General features: G+C 46.4%; 1 protein-coding gene across 6 annotated transcripts in view; it reads left to right on the top strand.

The window, feature by feature from the left end:
* The first annotated feature begins 8,874 nt into the window (after positions 1-8,874).
* Positions 8,875-16,148, top strand: part of l(2)k05819 (transmembrane protein 94-like protein l(2)k05819) — a 213,712-nt gene continuing 206,438 nt past the window's right edge. For all 6 annotated transcript variants that reach the window (XM_069337199.1, XM_069337198.1, XM_069337197.1 and 3 more), the window contains exon 1: positions 8,875-9,008. The gene's annotated coding sequence lies outside the window, so the exon portion shown is untranslated. The remainder of the gene's footprint in view (positions 9,009-16,148) is intronic.

Here is a 16,148-nt window from a genome sequence, read left to right as displayed (position 1 = left end):
CCCAGGCCAGAGGCCGAGCCGCCAAGGAAGGAATTACCTGACAAGGTAGGGCTTACTAGTAGAATGTCTGTAAAGTCAAAGTAGTAGCTGCGGACAGCGGAACACTTGGGGACGGGCGCTGCACCCCCACCCCGCAGGCCAGCAGGCCGGACCCCCCCCCGAAGGGCGAGTGCCCGCTGGCCGCGAGGGAAACCTCAGGGAGGCAGAGCAACTACGCTACAAAACTAGGAAGGAAGGAGGACAAACTGGAGGAGCTCGCACATCGCCTCGACTTATGCCCCCTGGCCTTGGCCCGTGGGCGACGGTCGGTGAAGGTGGGGGGCAGGGGCGGCTGTAGCAGCCGCGGCAGGGTCTGCCTCGGTGGTTCCCATGCCCTGAAGGCTTGTGACATGAGAGGGCCCCCGAGCCTGCGCGAAGGGCGCCTGCAGCGTCGTCCAATCGTCGGCCGAAAAAGGTGGAGGCTGCGATGCTGTGCCACCCGCCGCTTTGCCGGCAGTGGCCTCTGGGAAGTGTGGTCGCCGTGCACATCAGAGCCGCCCGAGGAGGCCCCCGAGGGGGGGGAGGCGAAGCGAAGGTCGGCTGCGTCCTCACCCCACTGCGCTGTTGTCCTCACGCGACGTCGCCCGAGCCCTCTTCCGTGTTGCAGTTGCTGCGTGATCCGGCTTCTTGCTACTGCGGAAAATGAAAAAGTAAGCATCGACAGGTCTAACGGGGGAAAACAGGCAGGGAGGCCCAGCTGCCGCACCGGCAACCGGCACATACACAAGTAGACAAAAGCAAGGTAAAGTTAAGTGTCCATAGTGATTGAGAATACCGGACATAGCCAATGCTATCGTAATAAAACCAATGTAATAAACTCTGAGCAGTTAAAATAGATTAAGAGAGTAATATTCATGTATAGATTGAACAGTAATATTCATGGTATAGTTTGGTTATAATAAGACCGTATTACTCATTGTATAGTTTGTTTATATTAAGACAGTATTATTCGTGGTATAGTATAGAAGAATTCAAACAATAATAATCTCGAAAGTAAAAACAAAATTAATTGAGTATCCCACTAGAATAGTACACTGCTTTAAAACTGCAACAGTGTTATTAAGTAAATACCGGGCATAACTGGAGCTGGACTATGTAACAAATTAATCTTAGAAACTTAAATAATATAAATAACATAGCGAGGCCAAAACAGTAAGAAAGGCATAAGGCGTAAGCAGTGCTAGAAACAGAGAATAAATAGCGGAGTAAATACAAGACAAACTGAAACTGAACAAGTAAATAGCTTAAGACCGTATTATAATATACTTGTATTTAAGCTGAACAAATAAAAGATATAATATACTTGTATTTAAGCTGAACAAATAAAAGAGTAAACAGTGATAATCATGGATAATATGGGTAGATTAAAGCAGGACTATACAAGGTATAGGATGGTTAGGTTGAACAGTAATATAGGCATGGTATAGTTTGGATAGATTAAAATTGTAAAGTTCATGGGATAGATTGGTTAATTAAACAGTACTTATTCATGGAATAGATGGTCTAGAGTAAACCAATAATAGTCTCAAAAGTGAAAACAAAATTATTTGCATATCCCACGGTAATGGACACTGCCTTAACGCTGCAACAGGAATAGTAAGTAAATACAAGGCATAACTGAAAGCTGAACAAAGTAATAAAATAATTTAGGGAACTTAAATAAATGATAACATGGCGTAGCTCACCCAAACCGACAGACCGCTCTACGGCATGCGCCTACCCTGGAGGAGTAGAACAGAACAGTGAGAACGGGAGGGGAATAATATATTCTAATAATAGAATAAGACCGTAATATAATGTACTTGCATATAAGCTGAACAAAAGAAACAGTGGTAATCATGGGAAGATTTGGTAGCTTAAAGCGGGATTAATCAAGGGATAAGATGGTAGGATAAACAGTAATGTGCATGGTATGGTTTGGATAGCGTAAAACTGTAATGTTCAAGGGATGGAATGGTTATTAAAACAGTATTAATCAAGGGAGAATGGCTAGCCTAGCAATAATATTCTCAAAAGTGAAACAAAATTAGTTGAGTATCCCACAGCAATGGACACTGCATTAACGCTGCTAGAGGAATAGTAAGTAAAGACAAGGCATAACTAAGCTGAACAATGCAATAATTAATTTAGAAACTTAAATAAAAGATAATAACATAACATAGCCCACCCAAGCGGACAGACCGCCCGACGGCATGCGCCTGCGCTGGAGGAGGACAGGACAGGGAAACAGTGAGGGAACGTGTACGTGCAGGAACAACAGGCGGCTACCGAGTGGACGAGACGTCAAGGTACAAACGGGCCGGTCTACCCCGACCAGGCCAAACGGCTGGGTGAACATAACGTGGGACACCGGGGCCAGCAAACACCTGGGGACGAACAAACCGGGATACACCGGCCAGCCCAAGCGACTGGGTACGAACAAGCCGGGATACACCGGCCATCCCAGACGACTGGGTACGAACAGATCGGGCTACACCGGCCAGACTGAACATCCGTGTACGAACAAGCCGGGCTCCACCGGCCAGACAAAACGTCTGTGACGAGCAAGCAGGGCTGCGCCAGCCAGACAAACAGCTGAGACGAACAAGCTGGGCTACACCAGCCAGGCAAACGACTGGGACAAACAAGCTGAGCTACACCGACCGGACAAACAACTGGGACGAACACGCTGGGCTTCAACAGCCAGACAAACGACTGGGAAGAACAAGCTGGGTTACCAGTCAGGCAAACAACTGGGACGAACAGACTGGCTTCAACAGCCAGACGAACGACTGGGACGAACAAGCAGGCTAAACCAGCCAGACAAACGTCTGGGACGAACGAACTGGGCTACACCCGCCAGACAAACGTCTGGGGCGAACGAGCTGGGCTACACCAGCCAGACAAACGTCTGGGACGAACGAGCTGGGCTACACGAGCCAGACAAACGTCTGGGCGAACGAGCTGGGCTACACCAGCCAGACAAACGTCTGGGCGAACGAGCTGGGCTACACCAGCCAGACAAACGTCTGGGGCGAACGAGCTGGGCTACACCAGCCAGACAAACGTCTGGGACGAACGAGCTGGGCTACACCAGCCAGACAAACGTCTGGGCGAATCGAGCTGGGCTACACCAGCCAGACAAACGTCTGGGGCGAATCGAGCTGGGCTACACCAGCCAGACAAACGTCTGGGCGAACGAGCTGGGCTACACCAGCCAGACAAACGTCTGGGCAAACGAGCTGGGCTACACCAGCCAGACAAACGTCTGGGGCGAACAAGCTGGCCTACTCCGGCCAGACAACAACTGGGACGAACAAGCTGGGCTACACCAAGCGGCCAAACGTCTAGGGACGCACAGGCTGGGCTACACCAGCCAGACAGACGTCTAGTACGAACAAGCTGGGCTACACCAGCCAGACAAACGTCTAGGGACGAACACGCTGGGCAACACCAGCCAGACAAACTTCTAGGACAAACAGGCTGGGCTACACCAGCCAGACAAACTTCTAGGACAAACAGGCTGGGCTACACCAGCCAGACAAACGTCTAGGACGAACAGGCTGGGCTACACCAGCCAGACAAACGTCTAGGACGAACAGGCTGGGTTACACCAGCCAGACAAACTACAGGGACAAACAGGCTGTGCTACACCAGCCAGACTAACGTCTAGGAACGAACAGGCTGATCTACCCCAGCCAGGCAAAACGCCTAGATACGGACAAAACGAGCAACACCGGACGGACAAACAACTGGGACGAACAAGCAGGGCATCACCGTCCAGACAAACATCAGAAGAACATGCCGGACGACACCGGCTGACGCAAGTCAGCCAATAACAAGAAAGTGTTGGGCCTACCCACCGGGGCACTGCCGCCACACGGGCGTCTCCTGCCCGAGGGCGAGAAGGGAGAAGGACAGGAAGGAAGCGAACACAGCCCAAGGCAAGCGCTCCTGGAGCTCCATGCCACGTGGGTGATGCCGTCCTTGGCATGGGCCCCTAGGGTCGGGCCCTAGGGACAAAGACAACTAAAAACCCGGCCAGGAGGCGTCGCCACCAGGGTGACGCCAGGACGCTCGCAGGGAGCCTGGCCGGTCACGCACGTCCAAGCGCATCACGAACCCTGGCCCCTAGGGCCAGCCAAGAGGGCGCAACAAACCAGGTTCCGGGGAAAACGCCTGGGACGGGGAAGGAAACGAAGGGCATCCTTGGGGCGAGTGCTTCACCGAGCTCCAAGCCACGTGGGCGCCGCCTACCGTGCTTGGGCCCTAGGGCTCAGAACCCCGGGAACCGCCGCTTGGCGTCGCCACAGAGGGCGATGCCAGACCACAGAAGGAGCCTGGCCGCGCACGCACGGCCAGGCGCGGGCGAAACATGGCCCCTAGGAAACATGGCCCCTAGGGCAAGCCTAGGGGCACAGCAAACCGGGGAGGGCACACCTGGGACGAATGGTCCACCGAGCACGCAATAGGGCCGGGCCCCAGGGCACGGGACCACCGAAACCAGGCCACATGAAGTCGCCGCAGATAACCAGCGCACCAGTCCCTGACCTGGAGGAACGCCACAACCCCAGGGAGGCAAGCAGGCGGAAGGCCCTAGGGAACTAGCTAAGCGGCACGAACGGGCCGCGAGGGACGGCGCAAACACACGCCAGCACTGGGGGGAGTCCTGACTAACTTGTACAGGAAACTCTCTTACCTTAGGGTTTGCTGGGTAGGGCAGGGGGCCCCTGCGGTACCGGCCTGGGATGTGGGAGGCCCCAAAGGATCGGAGAATATCAGTTGTGGGACCATAGTAGCGGAGAGGGAGCCCGATTGCTTGAGAAATCCCGTGTACACAGTAAACAAAACGTAGAAGTGGGAAGGGTACTGGCCCACGTGTCGATGAGGCGTGGTGCTGAGCGTGGAGCCGCTTCGTGAATCTTGGACCTGGTCGGGAGAGGGAGTGAGAGCGGGACCTGACTTCCCGCGCCTTTTATGCCACCCAGGCTGGCCGCACCACGCCTGCGGGACGCGATGCGCAATTGTCTCTTCCTTCCCCCGTCAGAAACTCCACCGCCTTTCGTCAAAAGGCAGTGGGCCATATATTTTGATATAAACGTTATATATTTACTTTATATATTTACATGTTCAATATTAAGTTTAATATAATATCAACTTTGTTATAAGTCTATAATATAAACCGTGTTTAATATAGACTTTATATAATTACTTACTTTATATTTGAACTTTATATATTTACATGTTCTGCAGAATTTAATCCTCAATAAACTTTAACGCCCCATACTGCCAGTATCTTTCTCCCCCTGGTCAGAAATGTAACAACTCTTGTATATATCTAAAAAAAAAAAAAAAAAAACATAGCTGTGGCGAGGGCGTTGGCAACGTTCCATGACAGGTGGCTGCGGTCCACAGCAAGCAGCAGTAGTAGAGGTCCAGTGAAAGTCCATCGTGGCTGCGTATCGCCGAAACTCTCTGGAGTCACCAATGTAACGTACAGTTATGTTACGTTGTTGGGTTGATTAGATACACAGTGTTTAATGAGTTTCATATTTATTTAGTAGTCCTGAAGATACAGCAGTGTCGTAGACGTTGAGACGAAGCCTGCAGCAGAGCAGAGAGCTGAGTGTGGCCGGAGTCGTACGGAGCTCTATGTGGGAGCGCGTGGCGGCTCAATTGGGAATTGTGTGTCTAAACTTGGGGAGCGAGAGCGTACCTGGCGGCTCGATGCGGTCGTATAGTCTGCTGTCTGCTCTGTGTCGAAGCTGTAGCGTCTTGGGTCGATTAGAACTGCCTACGCCGAGTACTACATTCTTGACTGGAGATTGTACTGGCTTGCTATACGATTGATGATTGATTGATGAAGATTAAGCCACCCAAGAGGTGGCACGGGCATGAATAGCCCGTAAGTGGTGGCCCTTTCGAGCCATTACCAGTATCAAAAGATGATACTGGAGATCTGTGGAGGCGCAACTGCACCCTGCGTGACGGGAGATGTCTCCCGTGTTGCTATACTCAAATTGCTGGCTTATATACGGTTACTACACCTCACAGTAAGATAGGAGGGTGGAAAAACCGTTACCTGTAAATAGGGATAGGATTATAGCTTGTGTAATTAGTTATGCCATTAAGATGATGAGATAATGGAGCGAGTATAGGTTTACTCGCTACAATCCTATCCCTATTTACAGGTAACGGTTTTTCCACCTGCCTATCTTACTGTGAGCTGTAGTCACCGTATATAAGCAAGCGATTTGAGAATAGCAAACCAGTACAATCTCCAATCAAGAATGTAGTACTCGGTGTAGGTAGTTCTAATCGGCCCAAGACGCTACAGCTTCGACACAGAGCAGGCAGCAGACTACGACCTCATCCAGTTAACGCTCTCCCACATAGAGCTCCACGACTCCGGCCACACTCAGCTCTCTGCTCTGCTCCAGGCTTCGTCTCAACGTCTACGACACTGCTGTATCCAGGACTACTAAATAAATATGAAACTCACTAAACACTGTGTATCTAATCAACCCAACAACGTAACATAATCGTACGTTACAATCTTAATCAATCAATCAGCGGACAGTACAATCTCCAGTCAAGAATGTAGTACTCGGCGTAGGCAGTTCTAATCGACCCAAGACGCTACAGCTTCGACACAGAGCAGACAGCAGACTACGACCCCATCAAGCTACAATGCTCTTGCTCCCCGAGTTCAGACACTCGCAATTCCCAATCGAGCTGCCACGCTCTCCCACATAGAGCTCCGCGACTCCGGCCACACTCTTTGAGCAGAGCTCTTTGCTCTGCTCCAAGCTCCGTCTGAACGTGTACGGCAATGCTACCAACCGACTACTGTAATCAAGACTACTAAATAAATATGAAAACTCACTAAACAATGTGTATCTAATCTACCCAACAACGCAACATAATCGTACGTTACGGATTGATGGAGATTAAGCCACCTAAAAGGTGGCACGGGCATGAATAGCCCGTAAGTGCTATTCCCTTTTGAGGGAATAGCACTATTCCCTAATAGCCCTTTTGAGCCATTACCAGTAACAATAGATGATACTAGAGATCTGTGAAGGTGCGACTGCAACCTGCGTGACGGGAGATGTCTCCCGTCCCGCTATTCCTCATATCGCTTGCTTATATGGTGACTACACCTCAGCTCCCTCCAACAAGATGAGAAGAGTATTACATGTAATTGGGGAAAGGATTGTAGCTTTTGTAATTAGTGCTAATTAGTTATGCTCTTAAGATAATGAAATAATGGAACGAGTATAAAATTAACTCGCTACAAATTATATGATCAAGTGCTATGTATATATTCTTATCTTATTATCATCTTCTATTGTCATCTCTATTATCATCTCTTCTATTTCTTATATATATAAACGATCTGCCTAATGTCTCTAATATTCTCAAACCTATATTGTTTGCTGACGATACTACCCTTATCTACTCAAACCTCAACCCACATACACTAAATAATGTTGTGAATAATGAATTAAAAAAAGTCCACTTATGGATGTCAACGAACAAACTAACATTAAACATCGAAAAGACTTACTACATCTTATTTGGCAGCAAATCATCAAATGCAATTCAGCTACAGATAGACAACATTAACATCAGTAATAAAAATGATGGCAAGTTTCTTGGCCTATTCCTAGACAAGAGACTCAACTTCAGCACCCACATTCAACACATAACTAAGAAAGTCTCTAAGACAGTTGGTATACTCTCCAAAATCAGATATTATGTTCCTAACTCTGCTCTCCTCTCACTATATTATGCACTAATCTACCCCTATCTTAATTATGGTATCTGTGCATGGGGGTCTACCACTGCAAACCACCTTAAGCCCATCATCACACAGCAAAAATCTGCTATCAGAATAATAACTAACTCTGCTTTCAGACAACACTCAGCTCCCTTGTTTAAATCTCTAAACTTGCTAAATATTAACTCCCTCCACACATTCTCTTGTGTCAACTACATTTACAAAACCCTGTTCTTAAATGCAAACCATGCTCTGAAACTCTCCCTGGACAGATGTAATAGGACCCATTATCACCACACCAGAAATAAATATCTCTTTGATATCCCCAGGGTCAAACTTAATCTGTGTAAACACTCTATGCAAATTAAGGGACCTAGTCTATGGAACTCACTCCCTAGTGAATTGAAAAACTGTAAAACTTTTGCCTTATTTAAAAGCAAAACCAAAAAGTACCTAACTTCATCTATTTAGTTTCCTACACTGAGCTTTAAATTTGCTCTGTACCTAGTGGTACCCAATCTCCTAATTTTTATGTAATATCAAACAACCTTATCATTGTGTTCATTGCTGTCTTCTTTTATGTGCTAGCCATATGCTGTATTGTGACTACCAATTTTTGTCAACTACCATTCAAGCTGTCATTGCAATCAATCTTATATTGTTTCTGCTGTATTGTGCCTACCAATTTGTTGTCAACTACCATTTTAAGCTGTCATTGCAATCAATCATAGCTACCTATGTGCTTTAATATACTGTACCTATAATTTTCTCTCATCTTTTTTTTTTTTTCATTCCATGTAATCTGTTATCATTTTTTTGTCTATAAATTTTGCAAGTATTTACCTCCTTAAAATTTTCTTAGATTAAGGACCTGCCCGAAACGCTGCGCGTGCTAGTGGCTTTACAAGACTGTAATTACCATAATTGTATCCTCACATTCCTTATGTACATTCTTGTATATGCATAAATAAAAAAAATAAAAAAATTGTCTTGTTTATAATTGTATCTTGGAAGACGAGAACGGCAGCGAACTCACGCCAGCGCATATGTATATACGAAATGATTCAGTTATACAAACTTGTATGTGAACGAACTAGTTGTTTTGTGTACTAAATGCGACCACTCACCAGCTGGTGACAGTAAACACTGGACCAGGCCAGGGTGACCTGCCTCCTTCACCAGGCGCGGAGTATGTGAGACTTGTCAGGTGAGTCCCTGAGTATGTGAGTCCCCTGAGTATGTGAGACTTGCCAGGTGAGTCCCTGAGTATGTGAGTCCCCTGAGTATGTGAGTCCCCTGAGTATGTGAGACTTGTGAAGTGAGTCCTTGAGTATGTGAGACTTGCCAGGTGAGTCCCTGAGTATGTGAGACTTGTCAAGTGAGTCCCTGAGTATGTGAGACTTGTCAAGTGAATCCCTGAGTATGTGAGACTTGCCAGGTGAGTCCCTGAGTATGTAAGACTTGTCAAGTGAGTCCCTGAGTATGTGAGACTTGTCAAGTGAATCCCTGAGTATGTGAGACTTGCCAGGTGAGTCCCTGTGTATGTGAGAGTTGCCAGGTAAGTCCCCTGATTATGTGAGACTTGTCAAGTGAATCCCTGAGTATGTGAGACTTGCCAGGTGAGTTCCATGAGTATGTGAAACTTGTCAAGTGAATCCCTGATTATGTGAGACTTGCCAGGTGAGTCCCTGAGTATGTGAGACTTGCCAGGTAAGTCCCCTGAGTATGTGAGACTTGTCAAGTGAATCCCTGAGTATGTGAGACTTGCCAGGTGAGTCCCTGAGTATGTGAGACTTGTCAAGTGAATCCCTGAGTATGTGAGACTTGCCAGGTGAGTCCCTGTGTATGTGAGACTTGCCAGGTAAGTCCCCTGATTATGTGAGACTTGTCAAGTGAATCCCTGAGTATGTGAGACTTGCCAGGTGAGTCCCTGAGTATGTGAGACTTGTCAAGTGAATCCCTGAGTATGTGAGACTTGCCAGGTGAGTCCCTGAGTATGTGAGACTTGTCAAGTGAATCCCTGAGTATGTGAGACTTGCCAGGTGAGTCCCTGAGTATGTGAGACTTGTCAAGTGAATCCCTGAGTATGTGAGACTTGCCAGGTGAATCCCTGAGTATGTAAGACTTGTCAAGTGAGTCCCAGAGTGTGTGAGACTTGCCAGGCAAGTCCCTGAGTGTGTGAGACTTGCCAGGCGAGTCCCTGAGTATGTGAGACTTGCCAGGCGAGTCCCTGAGTATGTGAGACTTGCCAGGTGAGTCCCTGAGTATGTGAGACTTGCCAGGTGAGTCCCTGAGTATGTGAGACTTGCCAGGTGAGTCCCTGAGTATGTGAGACTTGCCAGGCGAGTCCCTGAGTATGTGAGACTTGCCAGGCGAGTCCCTGAGTATGTGAGACTTTGCTAGGCGAGTCCCTGAGTATGTGAGACTGCTAGGCGAGTCCCTGAGTATGTGAGACTTTGCTAGGCGAGTCCCTGAGTATGTGAGACTTTGCTAGGCGAGTCCCTGAGTATGTGAGACTTTGCTAGGCGAGTCCCTGAGTATGTGAGACTTTGCTAGGCGAGTCCCTGAGTATGTGAGACTTTGCTAGGCGAGTCCCTGAGTATGTGAGACTTTGCTAGGCGAGTCCCTGAGTATGTGAGACTTTGCTAGGCGAGTTCCTGAGTATGTGAGACTTGCCAGGCGAGTCCCGCAGTATGTACTCTCCTAATTGTACTCACCTAATTGTGCTTGCCAGCTTGTGAGTATGTGAGACTTGCCAGGTGAGTCCCTGAGTATGTGAGACTTGCCAGGTGATTCTCTGAGTATGGGATACTCGGTCCGTCTAATTACCCAAAGCTACCCAAATTTTCTCAAAGCTACCCAAAGCTTCCTAGTATTATGTAAATAATGAAGAAATATGATATATTTACTTTTTGTATTGTTGGTCGTTAAATGACTGCCGCTGCCACTATGACTTGTGCTCGCTGCGCTCTTTACTCAGAGCTGTATTACAGCCCCCAACTACCCCCAGATGATGTAGAACACCACCTACAGGCAGCTAAGTTCATGGAATCCAAGCATGTCATAACACATCGTCAGTAACCAACCCAATCAACTCATTCCATCGCAAACAAAATTCAAAACAATCCTTTCCTGCTGTGAGTACCAGTGCATGCTGCCCGCCTCCGCTCTGCCTGACACAAGTTTCAGCTACAACATATACCCCAGACCATACTCGACCAACTATGTCTTTCAAAAGCAAGGCTGTGCAGGGAAAAAAAGAACAACAAATCTCCAAACAGGGCATCTACCCTGACCAACACCAACAGCCATCGTGTTTCGCCCTCTGGGAGCTCTGGGGTCCGGGGCTGCAGCTCTGCTCTCCCCTCTACTCCACCAATGAGCCAGGGGGGGCTGTGTCCTCTCAATCTTCTCCAAGTTCCTCGCTAGCATCCCACTTTTCGCATTTCAAGTGTGCTGCTGGTCCCTCGCTGGATTTCCTAACTGGGCAGAGAATCAATGGTTTAAAAAGCTGTGTTTGGTTATTGAGGCTCAAATTACAATCATTCAGAGCCTTCAAAATGAGGATCAAGCGAACCGCGCAAACCTACATCAACAGCAACAAGACATAATTCTTCTCCGCAAGGAGGTTAGAGCTTGTCAAGCTAGCTAATAATAACTCCAGTATGACAAACGATTTCTGTGAGGAAAATACGTGGCTGAAAACTAATGAATCCATCAAAAAACAAGAGGAAGCTCTCAACAAAATTAATGTATGTATCGATACTTTCCCCGCCCAATATTCTATCTCCCAGGACGAACAAGACCAGCAAGAGCTGCTTGACTCTGTTATTGTGTCGTTTCCTTCCATTACTATGGAAAGTGAAGTTGAGAAGTGTATTGATATAGTACATACTCTCATAAAAAATTAACTGCATTATAATCTCAACGAAACGGGCATAATTGCTGCATACAGAGTAGGCAAAAAGAATCTCTCAGGACAAAACCAGAGAAAAATTTGCCTCAAGCTAGCTACCCAGTCCATAAAATCTGATCTTGTCCAGTCAGCAGTATCTTCACGTAAGGGGATTTACATCAACGAGTGCTTGACCAGAAAAAGGCAGGAACTCCTCTTCCGCCTGCGTCAAATTCGAAAAAATAACCCGGGTGTGATCCAGCAGGGCTTCATGAGAGATGGTATGATAAAAGTGAGAAAAGTGTCTTTAGGTAAAATATTTACAATCAGAAATGAGGATACTTTCAAAACATTTCTCAACCAGTGTGGTTTGACTGACCTGGCTGATCCTATCAGTTAGTCAGGCCAGACTGACCTGACATAACCCTTTCACCTGTGCCTCTTCTTATTTAACCCCTTAACTGCGCGGCCTCCAAATATGACATCCCCCAGTGTGCAGGAAATAAATTCTCTTGAAAAAATTCTTCTCTGGGGGGAGCCCCTTCGGCTTCCCGGAGCTTATCCAGGCTGATATGGTAATGTCAGGCTTTGGCATCAGTTATGTGTATGGAGTTCTATGGGCTAACCGGGGACCAGGAGCCAGAACCTGGCCCCCTCAGAGAAGCAAGGGAAGCAATGGCCTATAGAAACCCCTGTGTGGTTGGAGGCATTCTATGTCTGCTATCGACCGGGTCAGGCACCCAGAAAGGTAAGCGTCCCAAAACAAACCCCTATTCTGCTGAAAATTGCTACCGCAAGCCGAACAGGTGAATAGAACTCCACTAAAAGAAACGAGCAAACGATCATGACGTCACACGTCGCTGCGCCGCTGTCTGCGCAGCTCCTCCCTCCCTGGGAGGGGGAAGGGGGAACCCCAGACCTACCTCACCGGCTATCCACCATCAGTTCTTCGGCTGATGCTAAAGGCTGAGGTCATTTGCTCTGGCTTCGGTGGTTGTTTCAGCACTGTTACCTTGAGGTTACCTTGAGGAGCTTCCGGGGCTTAGCGGGACGCTAAGCCCGGTCGTCGACCAGGCCTCCTGGTTGCTGGACTGATCAACCAGGCTGTTGGACGCGGCTGCTCGCAGCCTGACGTATGAGTCACAGCCTGATTGATCAGGTATCCTTTGGAGGTGCTTATCCAGTTCTCTCTTGAACACTGTGAGGGGTCGGCCAGTTATGCCCCTTATGTGTAGCGGAAGCGTGTTGAACAGTCTCGGGCCTTTGATGTTGATAGAGTTCTCTCTCAGAGTACCTGTTGCACCTCCGCTTTTCAACGGGGGTATTCTGCACATCCTGCCATGTCTTCTGGTCTCATGTGATGTTATTTCTGTGTGCAGGTTTGGGACCAGCCCCTCTAACATTTTCAACGTGTAAATTATTATATATCTCTCCCGCCTGTGCTCAAGGGAGTACAGATTTAGGCTCTTTAGTCGGTCCCAATAGTTTAGGTGTTTTACTGAGTGAATTCTAGCAGTAAAGGATCTCTGCACGCTCTCCAGGTCGGCAATTTCTCCAGCTTTGAAAAGGGCTGTCATTGTGCAGCAGTACTCCACTCTAGAGAGCACAAGCGTTTTGAAGTGTGTCATCATCGGTATAGCATCTCTAGTGTGAAAAGTTCTTGTTATCCAACCTGTCATTTTTCTTGCAGTTGTGACGGCTACTTTATTGTGTTTAAAGGTAAGGTCTTCCGACATGAGTACACCCAGATCCTTTACATTGCCTTTTTGTTCTATGTCATGATTTGCCTGAGTTTTGTACGTGGTTTCCGTTTTTATATTTTCATTTTTTCCATAGCGCATGAGCTGGAACTTATCTTCGTTAAACACCATATTATTTTCTGTAGCCCATAGAAAGACCTGATCTACATCTGACTGGAGGTTTGCCGTGTCCTCTATGTTGCCTACTCTCATGAAGATCCTAGTGTCATCTGCAAAGGATGATACAGTGCTATAGGTTGTGTTCTGGTCTATGTCCGATATGAGGATGAGAAAAAGTACTGGAGCAAGCACAGTACCCTGGGGGACTGAGCTCTTCACGGTTGATGGGCTGGATTTTATTTTGTTGACTATTACACATTGGGTTCTGTTGGCCAGGAAATTGTAGATCCATCTGCCTATTTTTCCGGTAATTCCTTTTGAACGCATTTTATGTGCAATAACGCCATGGTCACATTTATCAAAAGCTTTTGCGAAATCTGTGTAAATTACATCAGCGTTTTGTTTGTCTTCCATAGCATCTAATGCCATATCATAGTGGTCCAGCAACTGCGACAGGCAAGAGCGCCCTGTTCTGAAACCATGTTGTCCGAGGTTATGGAGATGCTGTGATTCCATGTATTTTGTGATCTTACTTCTTAGCACTCTCTCAAAATTTTTTATAATGTGCGATGTTAGTGCTATCGGTCTGTAATTTTTTGCCTCTGCCTTATTTCCTTCTTTATGAAGTGGTGCTATCTCTGCTGTTTTTAGTATATCAGGAATAACGCCAGTATCTAGGCTTTGTCTCCACAGAATGTGGAGGGCCTGCGATAGTGGTTTTTTACAGTTCTTGATGAATATGGAGTTCCAAGAATCCGGGCCTGGTGCAGAGTGCATAGGCATACTGTTTATGGCTTATGGTTTATCACTCTACTGTACCTAGAGTGTGGTGACTATCTTTTATGTTTAAATGACAATGTGATGTCTTACTACAGACAAGTGTTAAAATGTAGGGAAAAACAAGTGTCTTTAGACAGATTCTTAGTAAGACAAGCAAGTCTTAGTGGTATGCAGGCAAAACGTGCCAGTGTGTGCACACCAGTGAAGTCCTCACTGCCTGATGTTATAATGGAAGGGGACTCCCCTTCCAAACAATAACACCTATCCTCCTCCTTCCTCCTCACCATCTTCCATATGCTAACAGCAGTCATCAGCAAGGGTAAGTAATAACTTGAACATAGTTTTGTAGGTTTATTTAGATGAATTAGGTAGGAAATTTAGTTTGAAGTGAGGTTTTTGGGTAGTCAGGAACGGATTAATTCATTTCCTATTATTTCTTATGGGGAAATTAGCTTCATATTACGAGTTTTCGGAATACGATCTGTCTCCAGGAACGGATTAAACTCTTAAACCGAGGTACCACTGTATAGTGTAATAACAGCAAAACTATTTGTTTATTGTTTTATGAACATAAGTGAATCACTAATATGCACACCATACTTTTGAGTATAGCGATGATTCACCCCTTTTATTATATAAATCTATCACACTACACACTATTGAATAATATTAATGCAAAAAACTAAGGAAAAATCAATCGGTGACATTGAAATAATTAGGTAATAATAGCTTTGTGGCAACTCCCACCTGATAGCTCGGGTTATGCTGACTGCCTCTGATGATTGCTCTGTCAACGCCCGCATTTTTCCAGACTTCCTTAGCTTATTGTGGCCAAAATATGTCGCCTACGATTTTTTTCCCTGTGCTCAGGAAACACAAATTAACATTCTTAGAATTTTTTTTCTTGTGCACAGGGGTGTAAATCTCCTCAGGACCCCTTAGCAACTTATGGGTTAAAAATACTACAAACTAATTGAAAACAAAAGAATGAATTTGACTGATAAGGGGACATAAAGAACAAAGAATGACAATAGTTATATGTTGTGTTAAGAACCCTTCCGTAACTGGGTTCTTTTAAAACTATTATCCTACTAAAGATCAGAGGTCCCTAACCTTAGTGGAAATGTAGTGTAATGTTTAACCCTTAAATTGCGCATCGCATCATATGATGCTTTGACCGACTTGCAGTAAATTGCGCATCGCATCATATGATGCTTTGGAGTATTACGCAAGTTTTAAACGGCCCGTGGATACACGGGGTTCACCACACCTTCATCAGGGCTCTTGTAAACAGACGCCATTTTAAAAAAAATCGTGGGCCAAATTCCCGGGTGTTAGGGGCCTCAGTATTGAGTGAGCTACCAAGCCTGATGCACGCAGCATGAGCTCACAGCACTGCTGTTCAGCTTGTGACCACAGAATTGCCTAAAAATGCCATAATATACTTGTTCATGCTTTTATGTAGTGATGATATTATTATAGAAAACCCCTGACTGTGATAAAACTGACCAGGGTTCTGATAATAGCAGGATTGTGGTGATATGTGGTGATGTACAAGAATGTAACAACTCTTGTATATATCTCAAAAAAAAAAAAAAAAAATATTTAGCGCTGTGCTCCATGGAGGGAGGAGTAATGCTGTGGGAGGGGAGGGTAGTGGCGATTGTCTTCTGACTATCTGTGTCCACCGTTTATTGACTGCACTCACCATACCAACTTAGTGGTTTGCTATGAACACAAATGTAGATACTTATATATAACGTGTGTATAGAGGGTATAAACAGCAAGGAGTAGGTTGGGAGCCGCCATTTTG

This window comes from Procambarus clarkii, chromosome 37, assembly GCF_040958095.1.
Source record: "Procambarus clarkii isolate CNS0578487 chromosome 37, FALCON_Pclarkii_2.0, whole genome shotgun sequence".
Classification (NCBI taxonomy): domain Eukaryota; kingdom Metazoa; phylum Arthropoda; class Malacostraca; order Decapoda; family Cambaridae; genus Procambarus; species Procambarus clarkii.
This window is presented reverse-complemented; position numbering and strand designations above follow the sequence as displayed.